The 12,264-nt window shown below is 33.0% G+C and overlaps 1 protein-coding gene across 3 annotated transcripts in view; it reads right to left on the minus strand.

The window, feature by feature from the left end:
• Positions 1-12,264, minus strand: part of LOC141392057 (uncharacterized) — a 53,511-nt gene that overhangs the window by 16,009 nt on the left and 25,238 nt on the right. The window lies entirely within an intron of this gene.

Genomic DNA, 12,264 nt, shown 5'->3' on the forward strand with positions numbered 1-12,264 from the left:
ATTAGCGTAAAGATAATCATAATTTTTTGTAATAAAGGAATAACAATGAAATTTCATTTTTTATATATAATAAGAAAAAGTTTAGTAATTTTTTAACCACTTTAGTCAGTGTTTATTTTACAATAATTTCATTTGTGTTGTTGAGAATTGTTTGACTTTCCATAAATAAAAATCCAATTTTTAGATTTTTAAGCTTTATTTTCCTATATTTCGATTGGACTCTCCAATCATCTTCAGGGAATTGAAAGATAGTTGTGGTAACTTCTAACCAATAGCTTTCTTCAATGTTTGTTTGTTGTTACAGAAACAAAAGAAATTCGAACTACATACTTTTCAATTGGTAAAAGTTACTGAATAAACTACTACTTAACCTTTTTTTATATGTACTAGCCGGCCCGGTCCACGTTGCTGGCCCTTGAAACAGTTTTATGTTACCATTTCTTAAGTAAATTATATTTTTCTTGCGTCGCAATATAGTTGGAAACTGCAAGTGACTTAAATAAAACATCTTCAGAAATGTTGGTGTCTATATGAAATTTTGGCGGTATGTTAACTAATGACTTGAGGCATACACTTATTTCATCTGCTGGAATAGTATAACTGACAGTGTTTGTCTGAGATCTAAACGTGAATTACTCTTAAATCCTTCAAGAATCGTTCTAAAGCTTTTTGGGAATTTTTATGTGCCATCGTACATTCGTTCCAGATGATAACTTCTATTTAAGTGGCAACTTAAGGGTCGACTGTGTCGTCCTTGCACCTTCTTATAATGTATACCTGATGAAGCTATAGCTATCGATATGTTGCCTTCTAATCTAAAGACTTGCTTTCCAATAAGACCAAAGCTTCGTTATGCATAACATCTGATATTTCCATTGATTTGTAACATATTTCAGAAATTGGGAATGGCCGGGTCTTACGGCTAAAATATGTACCCAGGGTTGGGGAAACGGACATGTTCGTAAGTTTATATAGCCTATTTCCACCAGGGGCCATCCCTATACATCATCTGAAAATGACATGACGTTTTTAAAAAATAGGCGTGCAAAAAGTGTATTATTAGAATAAGGAGGGCATGGGGGAGGTACCCCGTCCCCTTCGAAATTCAAAAAAAAAAAAAAAATATATATATAGCCTATTTTCACCACGGGTGTTCATGTTGGGCCACCGCTGAACATTCTCTGAGATTTTAAAGAAAATCGGCTCAGTAGTTTCAGAGATATAACATATTTAATAAAGCGGGCATGGTCGGGTCTTTAAGCCCTAAATAAGTACCTAGGGTCGGAGATTTTTATTTATTGTATTTATTTTCTAAGCCATACGTTAGTAAGTTTTGTAAAGACACAGTTTTAATAAAATAGGGCAAAGGGGAGGTTCCCCGACCCCTCAGAAATTCAACAAAATATATAGCCTATTTTCACCAGGGGCCATCCCTATCCATTCTCTTATAAAAGTAGGCGTGGTATGGTCCCAAATGAGTACATTGTCCCCAAATTATTTTTCTCTCCGATACGTTCTTTAGTTTTGTTAAAGGGGATCATGTATCTGAGTTTGTTGAAAATTTTCTGAGATGTTCTTTTGATTCGTATGTTGATGTTCGCAATTTATCTCTATTTTATAAGATGATTAGAAATAGGAAGCCTTCTACATTATATAGAGCATTTGACTTCACCCACTCTTCAAGGAATCCTCAAATATTTATTCCTAGAATTTGGAAGAATATTTTTGGCCGATCATTTCGTGTTCGTATTGCGCGTAGCTGGAACGTATTACCTCTGGAGCTACGATTATTTTCACACTCAAATAACGTTTTTAGGTTGAAACTTCTTGAATTTTATAATACCTTGAACTGATTAGTACATTGGTGTTACTGGTATCTAGGACAATTATTGTCAGTAATTATTGATTTATTATTGTATGGTGGGGGCCATACTTGAGGTATACTCATTTAATTTTCTGAATTTCATGAAATTTTTTATTTTTTAACGTAATGTTACTTTGCACTCAGATGTTTTTGTATAATAATGTAATATTTTTGGCCTTGTAGGCTTTTTGTTACATAAATGAAATAAATAAATAAAATAAAAAATAAAATATCGTTTTCAAAGAAATAGGACATGGGGGAGGTTCCCCGCCCCCTCCGAAATTCAACAAAATATATAACCTATTTTCACCACGGTTCGGTTAAGCAGTTTTTGATATATGTATAAGCTATTTAAAAAAGTGGGCGTGGTCGGGTCTTTAGGCCCCACATCAGTACCTAGGGTCGGAGACACAACAACCATTGTCCCGCAAATTAATTTTCTCTCCGATAGGTTTGTCAGTTTTGCTAAAATAGCGTTTTTAAAAAATAGGGCATAGGGGATGGCAGCACAATTGCCATTGAAGTTTCTCAACAAAAATAAGCTGAGTGCGAAATACCAAATCTAAAGGCCAAACCTATAACTCTGCGTGTTGCGTGTGCGTTCAAAAATACAAAAACAAAATACACACATGTATTTCAATTTGAAATACATGTATTTTGTTTTTGTATTTTTGAACGCACACGCAACACGCAGAGTTATAGGTTTGGCCATAATAGATGAAAATTAAAAAAAATGGAATATGCGAGACATATTTTTTAAAGTAGATGCATGAATCAGCATTTGGCTACAAAAAAAAACATTGCAGTAGATTGAAATGTCTAAAATATTTTGAAAAAGGAAACCAGCAACGTTGTCGGAGGTGTAATAACAAATAATTCTGAATTAAATATCTACAATCAAAATGTTTCTGGAATGCCCTAAAAAGTTCGCTCTTTATTTAATTTTTCTACACAGTCTGAGTATCATGTATTTATAATTGTTGAAACTTGGTTATTCCTAATTCCGATTTTTATATTGGGGAACTTTTTGATCCTAATGAATATTATGTGTATCGAAAGGATAGATCTTTGGAAGCTACAGGGTTTTCTCTTGAGGTGTTCTCATTGCTGTTAAGAAGCGATTAATTCAATTTATGTATATGCAATAATATTCTAATTGATAATGTCTTAAGGCCTCGGCACATAAGAAGCATGGCATTCTTGCTTAAGTCATATCTGGTAAATGACTAAAGACCAAGTTCGACCTAATTCAAATGTGATTATGAAATCTTTTTATTAGGTCGAACTTGGTCTTTAGTCTTTTATCAGATATGACTTCAGCAAGAATGACATGCTTCTTATGCGTCGAGGCCTTTAGATCAAATTTTTGTTTGTATTTTTCCAACCGATAAGAGTTTTTGTTTCGGAGTTTCATATATTCATGCTAATAGTAGTTATGACATTTATTTCCACCATATAAATAACATTACATCTTTGTATGAGAAATTGGATTCAAGCTCTAAACTTTGTATATTTGGAGAATTCAATTTACCGAATATTATTTGGTCGTTCAATGATAGTGTGTCTACGCCTTCAAATAAGAATTATGAAATTAATTTCATAGATTCCTTATTCAGTATTGATTTAACACAAATTAATTCAATTTTTGATAAATTACATAAAATTTTAGATTTATTTTTCATTCCATCTGATATGAAATATGCTTTATATGAATGCTTGCATCCATTTTCTCCTACTACTGTCCATCATTTGCCAATATCAATAAGAATTGATACTTTTGTATTCTTGAAACATAAGAGGAATAATAATATTAAACAACATAATTTTAACGCTGTTAATTTTGATTCGCTAAATTTATGTATTCAGGATTTGGATTGGATTCCGAGTTCTGTAAATCTTAATGCAACTGAAAGTTATGAATATTTCTTACAAAAGCTTTATGACATATTCGATCGTTTGATTCAAAAAAAACATTACTAAACATTAAACATTACTTTCATCCTTGGCATAACAAACGTTGAAAACAGTTAAAAAATCGAAGAAATAAATTATATAAAAAATATATGAATTCATCTGATGAGGAGCTTTGTCGCCAATATAACGTTTGTCAAAAAGAATTTAATTTTTTTAAACAAATTTCTATATGGTCAAAATATTCAGAGAATGGAAAATGACAACATTTTTGGGAGTTTATTCAAACGTTTTTGGCATGGTAGAATAAGAAAAGGTAGCAGCAATACACAGCTGACTGAACTGGGTTGTAACGTTAGTGTCAAATTTCATATGACATTTTATACATTTATTTCTATTTCGATGTACATTAGGGACATATATTTTTTGACAAAAAAATATATAATTCGAAAAAAAAACATTTCCCAGAAAGACTTCTTCATATCAATGATATGTAACCTCCTCCAAGTTCCAACGATAAGCCGCGCGGTAAATTCCCGCTTGTATAGGCGATACAAAGTTTGTTAATATGTGAGGTATTTTGTTAAAATTTAAAAAAATAAAGCCCTAATAAACATGTGCTTCTTTGATTTCTAAAACAAAACATTGAAACAGCTTCTCCTTTTTCTATGAATTTCCAGCGACCCCAAACTTTTCTGCAAGAATTCTACTTTCTGCGAGAATTTATGCATTTAGTGGAATGATGTGGAAACATAAAAATTGAAAATGTAACGAATTTTCATTCATGTTTTCCAAAATATTGAACCAAATGTGAAAAATTATTAGTTTTTAAAATTCCAATAATTTATAGACATTTCCTTGTTTTGTTTACAAATACAACTGGCAGTAACGTTACAAACAAAAACAAATTCCTTTGTGGTTGTTGTTCGAGTTGTATTTGTTGTAGTATTAACTTTACCTTATATTTGTTCTACCATGCATTTTTGGAAGTTTATTCAATCAAAAAACAAACTCTCGATATTCCTTCCTCGATGTGTTATCAGGGGAGTAATTCTTCCTAAAGAAATTGTTGAATTTTTTGCACGATTTCTTAAATCGAACTTTAATAATGTTGAATGCAATGAAGATGTTGCCAGTAATATGGGTTCTATTATGTTTCCTAACTCAAATCTTAGTAACATTTCATTATCGAATATTGACATTAATAAAATTAAAAGTTCAAAAAAGTTGAAAGCAGATGGACTATCATCCTTTATAGTTAAAGCATGTGCTCAGGCTCTAACTGTGCCTCTCAGGGATATTTTTAATAAATCTTTATCTGAGGGGATGTTTTTGGATAGATGCAAATTCACATTTGTTAGCGATTTTCAAAAAAGGTTGCAGAGAGAATGTTACATCCTATAGATCTATTGCAAAAATCACTGTTGTTGCTAAAATCTTTGAAAATATTATACATGATAAATTAGGTTCTTTTTCAATCCTGTTATTATACCACAGAAGCATGGTTTTTATAAAGGTAGATCAACAATTTCTAATTTAGCTGTTTAAACTGTCTGTCGTCTTTTGTTTCGGGTTACCAAGTTGAAGCGATATATACGGATATTTCTAAGGCATTTGACACTATTTCTCATTCTTTGTTGTTGAATAAACTGTATAATTTAGGCATTCATTGCTCATGTTTAAATTGGATTAAGTCGTATCTATATAATCGGAAATATGTGGTAAAAATAGGTGAATATGAGTCAATGGCGTACTTTCAAACGTCTGGTGTTCCTCAAGGAAGCATCCTTGGACCCTTACTGTTTAGTATATTTATCAATGATATTCATACTTGCTTTGAACATACAGAATTCTTACTGTATGCTGATGATTTGAAGATCTATTTGAAATTTAATTCAATAATGGATTCTTTTAAAGTTTAAAATGATCTTAATAATCTTAATCGTTGGTGTTGCCAAAACAATTTAACTCTCAATGTTGATAAGTGTTTTCATCTCAGTTTCTATCGTTCTAGAAATCCGCTTCAACTTACTTTTGTGATTGGTAGTCACAATTTGAATAAAGTGGATGAAAAATATGACTTGGGAATTCTTTTTGATCATAAGCTTTCGTTTACCCCTCACATTGATTGATTAATACCCAAAGTGTATTTTTTACTCGCTTTTGTTAAGCGTAATTCTGCGGAGTGTATATAACTTTCCACCAGCAATTCGTTGGTATAGGTTCACGCCTTCATATAGCCACCATAGAACGGTACCTCCCGATATTCGGTATTTTGAAGGTTTTAGCTTCTGTATCCCAAAATGGTTGAAATTTGGTAATTCGTCTTCGTTGAGGATATAAAAAATCGTTCCACCTGAAATTTGTTGGTATGGTCCACGCCTTTATATAGCCCCCGTAGAACGGTACCTCCCGATATTCGGTATTTTGAAGGTTTTAGCTTCATTATCCCACCAAAATGGTTGAGTTTAAGTTCGAAGATAAGCCATATCGGTGCACTCCTTCAGGTATCTCCCTCACAAAAGTTAAACAAGTAAGAAAAGCGTTAAGTTCGGTCGGGCCGAACTTTTTATACCTTCCACCACAAATTTCAGCCATTTCGGTGGATTAATGTGGCCACAACCTTCAAAATACCGAAATTCGGAAGGTACCGTTCTATGGGGGCTATATGATGGCGTGGACCTATACCTACAAATATCTGGGGGAAAGTTTTATACGCCTAAAGAAGACTAAATACCAAATTTCAGCCATATCGGTGTGATAATGAGGCTAAAACGTTCAAAATATCGAAAATCGGGAGATATTGTATTATGGGGGTAAATCAACACGTGGACCTACATAAACATTTTATGGTAGAAATGTTTCTTAGCCTCTGGAAACACAAAATACAAAGTTACAACCGATTCTTTGGTCAAATGGGTCTAATACATTCAAAATATATTAAAATGACGCGTACTTTATATGGGGCCTTATATGGGGGCTATACCAAAACGTGGACCTATATAACCCAACTTTGGTAGGAATATTTTTTGGCCTCTGGAGACACAAAGTACCAAATTACAACCAATTCGGTGGTAAAATGGTCCAAATATCTTAAAAATTCCTTAAAACGACGACGCGTCATTTTGTATGGGGGCTATACGAAAGCGTGGACCTACATAGCCCGCTTTCAATACCAAAAGTCCTACGTAAATATAACATATTTTCCCAAAATTGCATCAACCTACGTCAATCCGTTCGGACGCTAGAGTGATTTTCACAGACGGACGGACATGGCTATATCGATATAGAATTGCACGCTGATCAAGAATATATATACTTTGTGGGGTCTACAATGATTATTTCGAGTAGTTACAAACGTAGTGACAAACTTAATATACCCCCATCCTATGGTGGAGGGTATACAAATGTTCGGAAAACTTGTGCGCACGATGCATCTTGATGGAAGTGACGGATTTGGTCCATACTTTACATATACTTATTATATACCAGGTTCGAATATGGACTATATTTGTCCACTCCTTCGGGTACTTCCCACACAACATTTCGGATAAGTTCACTTTAAGCCCTGCTCTCGAATCACTTTGATTTTTGTTGAAGCAACTTGCATTCGCTGCTTCAAATACGACGGTAAAAGTTTAGTCAGGGCAAGTCCCTACTTCTTGTGAAAACAGTCCGAAAGGTGTAAAAATCCCCATATCACCATATGTAGTGGGTGAGGAGCACGATAACTCTCGAACCAAAGCGGTCCATTCCTTTAAGTTCCTCCTTCGCAACACTTCTGAACTAATCGGCAAGTTCAAATGTCAAAAAAGGGCCACCAAATTCTGAAAAGACCCTAAATACATTCGATCTGTCCGTAGATGAAATTTTGAATTCACATAGGCTGAGTGTATATCTCTGTCGGCAAAGCCGACTGATGCTTTTTTACTTGTTTCATTATTCAAATGGCATAAATAGGCATAAGGACATTCATTCGTGCAACAGGAAATAGTTTTTTGAATTTTTTTTTATAGAAACATGTTTTTCAAAGTGGTTTCTGAAGAACTTTCTTTATAATAAAATGGAATGAGCCTTATTTTAGACATTAATAGGCAAAAGTTCATTCACTCTCACTACAGGAAATAATTTTTAAGAAATAATGTCAAAAAGTCATAACCCTAATGTACACTTTTTCCACAAAATTGTCAACATTCATAGATTTTACCGTTATTTATATTATGCAATAGACTTTTGTTGTATTTAATTTTACTTTTTAGGGACATTAGTAGTATACTTTTGTGGGTTGTGAAAATTTAATTTCTTTAATTGTAATAAATATACGGATTAGATTAAAATAAGTTTGTGTAATTACACTGTACAACACAAAAACTAATTAATAGACAATTCACGTGTGTCGGCGTTTTGAAAGTTTACGTCGGGAAGTAAGCTAAATAGGCGTGGCAAGTTCCGCCCATTTCTACAGGTTTTGAAATATTCGACATCAGATTCCTTGGAATCCTTGTATGTAAGGTATAAAGTGTCTTTGGCAATATTACTGACAATAATGCGGGGTATCTTTTTATGAAAAAAAATTAACCCTCATGCGAGTCACTAAACCGGTCTTTTTGGTCTCTTTTTTCAAAAACGTTTAAAAACTCCTTTAAAATGTGATCGTATCAGCTCAAAATATTCTACAAAATTATTTGTCATATACTAGCTCTGTTCCTTTACGTGCAAGAACCTTCAAGTTTTACAACTTTTTACTCGAAAAGCGTTCCTTTACTTCAGACACCATACAATTCTTATGGAACCAGATTACAACTTTTGCTACTTTTGCCGGTTTTACCACTTTCAAAAGTAAAGGAACAGACCAACTATAGGTCTCCGAATACACCAAAGCTGTAAATCGTACTTAAACGCCAGGAATCTGCCAACAGTAAAATAACATTTTGGGGTTAATGTTGTACTTTATCTGAGTTTATTAAGTTTTGTGCCACAAAACTTCATTGTAGATAGAAGACGTCAACGACAAAAATATTCTCCATCAAATTTCAATATACGTTGCCGAATAAATGAAACATGTTTTTACAATATATATCAAGAAAATATATACATCAAGTTTGTCAACAAAACACCCAAATATTTTTTGAATAAATTTGTTTTGTTCCTTTTTCGAGTTGATGCATGAAAGTAACATGAAATTTAGTTTCAGACGAAATGTGTTAAAAGAAGAAATATTCTACACAAAATTTCCGAGAACAAACTAGATATCTAAGTAAAATACTTTGTTAAGAAAATGACGTAACAAAATTAGATATTATAGGTAGAAATTATTTGTTAAACTTTTACCCCCATTATTATAAGTCTCCTTTTGTTATAGTTTGGATTTACCGAACAGATTTATAGCGTTCCGGTTAACTTAAAGTTAAAAGTGATGATTGATTTATTTCGCATTTTCAAATCCATCAGATAGTAAAAGAACACATGTAATAGTGGCCCTTATTCAATACTGAGTCAAAATCTCCTAAAATACTTCCATTATTGGGGATTGTGTCAAAAAAAGAAATGTTCCAAATCAAATTTCATTATGAGTGTCTGAACAAAAGAAATATGTAGCTATAATATTTAACATCTCCAGAAGATTTCGCTTTTTATATATGATTAAGGACCATATTCTACCGTTTTTATTCACATTTTCGTTATCTGCGGTCACAAAATATATTTTATTGATGTTTTTTCATAATAAATTCTTTCAGAAGATTGTGTGTGTTCGTTCCAAACTATTTTTGAAATATCTATGGTGAATATATATAGGGTAAATATTGATAACCGAGATCGGACTTTGTAAAATTACGTATTTTAGTACTATAAACTTAAATAACGTCATCAGGTTCCTGATATTGTATGTGAAAATGCGGGGATAGTCTACGGCTATTGTCCAGTGAATATATAGCTGACATACGATTCCTAACATCCATGATTTTGGCATGGTCCTAAATACTATAATGATGGCAGAAACTATAATCAAAATTATTTTATTTGACATAAAGGAGGAGTTATAGTAAGTTTACATTTACGAAACCCCATTCGATTTCAACTGTCAATTCCATTGCTTAAACGTCAAATGAAATATAATGGATTTCAGTAGTGGGTTCTGTAACTTTTTTTACAGAACCGATATCGTTCGGTTGAAATACCGAAAGTGCTATTCTGCAACTCAAAGTTATCGATACAAACATGTTAGCGACGAATATCGGTACAATGACGGAATTTTAAAGCTAGGTACACATTGTCAGTTTTGAATGACAGCTTTGTTGTTGCTGGTGTGGACGTTCATTTTTGTCATTCATGATGCAACCGCAAAATGTTTTGTGGTTGCTGGACGGTTTGACAGTTATCGATAATTGCGAAATATCGACATTCAAAACTGACAATGTGTACCCAGCTTAAAGAAGATGCACGTTATTTTACAATGAAAAGCCGATAAGTAATTTTACAATGAAAGGGCAATAAAAATTTGCTCTGTTCCAGAATCTTGCAGAGCTACTATTTTTACTACGATAACATTTTTTCCTTTATGTTATCGGAAAAAATAGTAAAAATTAGTAGATTCTTGCAGTACTGGAACAGACCTATTAAACTTTAAACGAAATAATACGCATTCCATGTCAACATAAGCCCTGTTCCTTTACGTGCAAGAATCTTCAAGTTTTACAACTTTTTACTCGAAAAGCGTTCCTTTACTTCAGACACCATACAATTCATATGGAAGTAGATTACAACTTTTGCTACTTTTGCCAGTTTTACCATTTTCAAAAGTAAAGGAACAGACCAATAATTCAAATTATTTAATGGACAATTTTAAATTACTATTGGATATAAAATGATTATGTATATTTCAAATTACATGTAGAACGATTCGACCGACAAATTAAAAATTCGGGGTTGAAACTATAAAGGTACGTTTACATATGAGTGCAGTATATCCATTGGATTTACATTTCCAAATCAATTGCGTATATGTATAAATACTCATAAAGGAGGTTAAGTCGACAAGCTCTAATGTAAACATGGGGTATTATTTTTTCAGAATTTTGATGATGTGGTGGGGAGAAATACGACAATGGGTATTTTTAATCGAATCCTAAATTGTCATATTACTATACATATGAAGAGAAATTTTTAAATTGTGTATATGGATCAGTTATTTCAGAAGTACGTATTATCAGGGAATATGATAAGAATGGTGATATTCTTCCTTATGTTATTGTTGCTAATATTACGTACAATCGATACCTACCACCAAAATAGTTTTATATGAGTAGCAACTGTTACAAAATCCTTAAAATATGTTGCATTTATCAACACTTATTGTTTATATTATACGTAGCATTTATATCGACATTATTTGAAAAAAGCAAATGGGAATTTTATACAAACAACATAAAATTATTTTTTGAATAAAAGTAAAAATGTTTCTCGATACAATTTTTCTTGTGAAGAAAAGACATTCACCAAATGTTCGAAAATGATATCGTTTTCTAACTTTTGACGAACTAAAGAACAAGGTGTTTGTGTACATACGAAAAACATTTGCCAAACATTTAACAGTGATTGTCGTTTTCGAAAGTTGTGCCGAACATTCGAATAATATCAGCAACTGGTATGGGGGGATGGTCTATTTCACTACGACGATTCGGATACAAATACTTCGAACTACTACCAAACTTCTTTCTGTTTTTATACCCTCCACCATAATATGGAGGGTATATTAAGTTTGTCATTCCGTTTGTAACTCATCGAAATAATCATTTGCGACTCTATAAAGTATATATATTCTTGATCAGCGTAAAATTCTAAGTCGATTTAGTCCTGTCCGTCCGTCTGACCCTCTGTTGTAATCACGCTATCTTCCGAATGAGTTGAGCCAAAGGGCTGAAATTTCGTACACATGTGTTTTTGGTCTGAACTTAGATCAAGTTCGAAGATGGGCTATATCGGTCCACGGTTTGGTACCGCCCGAATTCAGATATTTTGACGTTTTTAGCGACATTTTCAGATTGAATTAGCTATAATTTGACATTTAGAGTTCCCAGTGAGCAAAAAACCTTTCCACCAAAAATTATGGACATAGGTCCACGGTTTCTTATAGCCCCCATATAGCGGTACAGCCCGATTTCCGGTATTTTGACGTTTTTAGGTATATGATCAGGTCGAATTAGCTATGCTTTGGCATTTAGGGTTTTTAGCCATCAAGAAATTTCTCCACCATAAGTTATGGTCATGGGTCCACGGTTTGGTACAGCCCCCATATAGCGGACCCGCCCGATTTCACCTATTTTGACGCTTTTAGCTACATTTTCAGACCGAATTAGCTATAATTTGACATTTAGGGTTTCCAATGACCAAGAAACTTCACCACCATAAATTATGGGCATAGGTCCACGTTTTCTTGTAGCCCCCATATGACGGTACCGATATATGGGTATTTTGAAGTTTTTAGCTAC

Source organism: Musca autumnalis, unplaced genomic scaffold (assembly GCF_047663935.1).
Source record: "Musca autumnalis isolate F117 unplaced genomic scaffold, ASM4766393v1 scaffold_2, whole genome shotgun sequence".
Lineage (NCBI taxonomy): Eukaryota > Metazoa > Arthropoda > Insecta > Diptera > Muscidae > Musca > Musca autumnalis.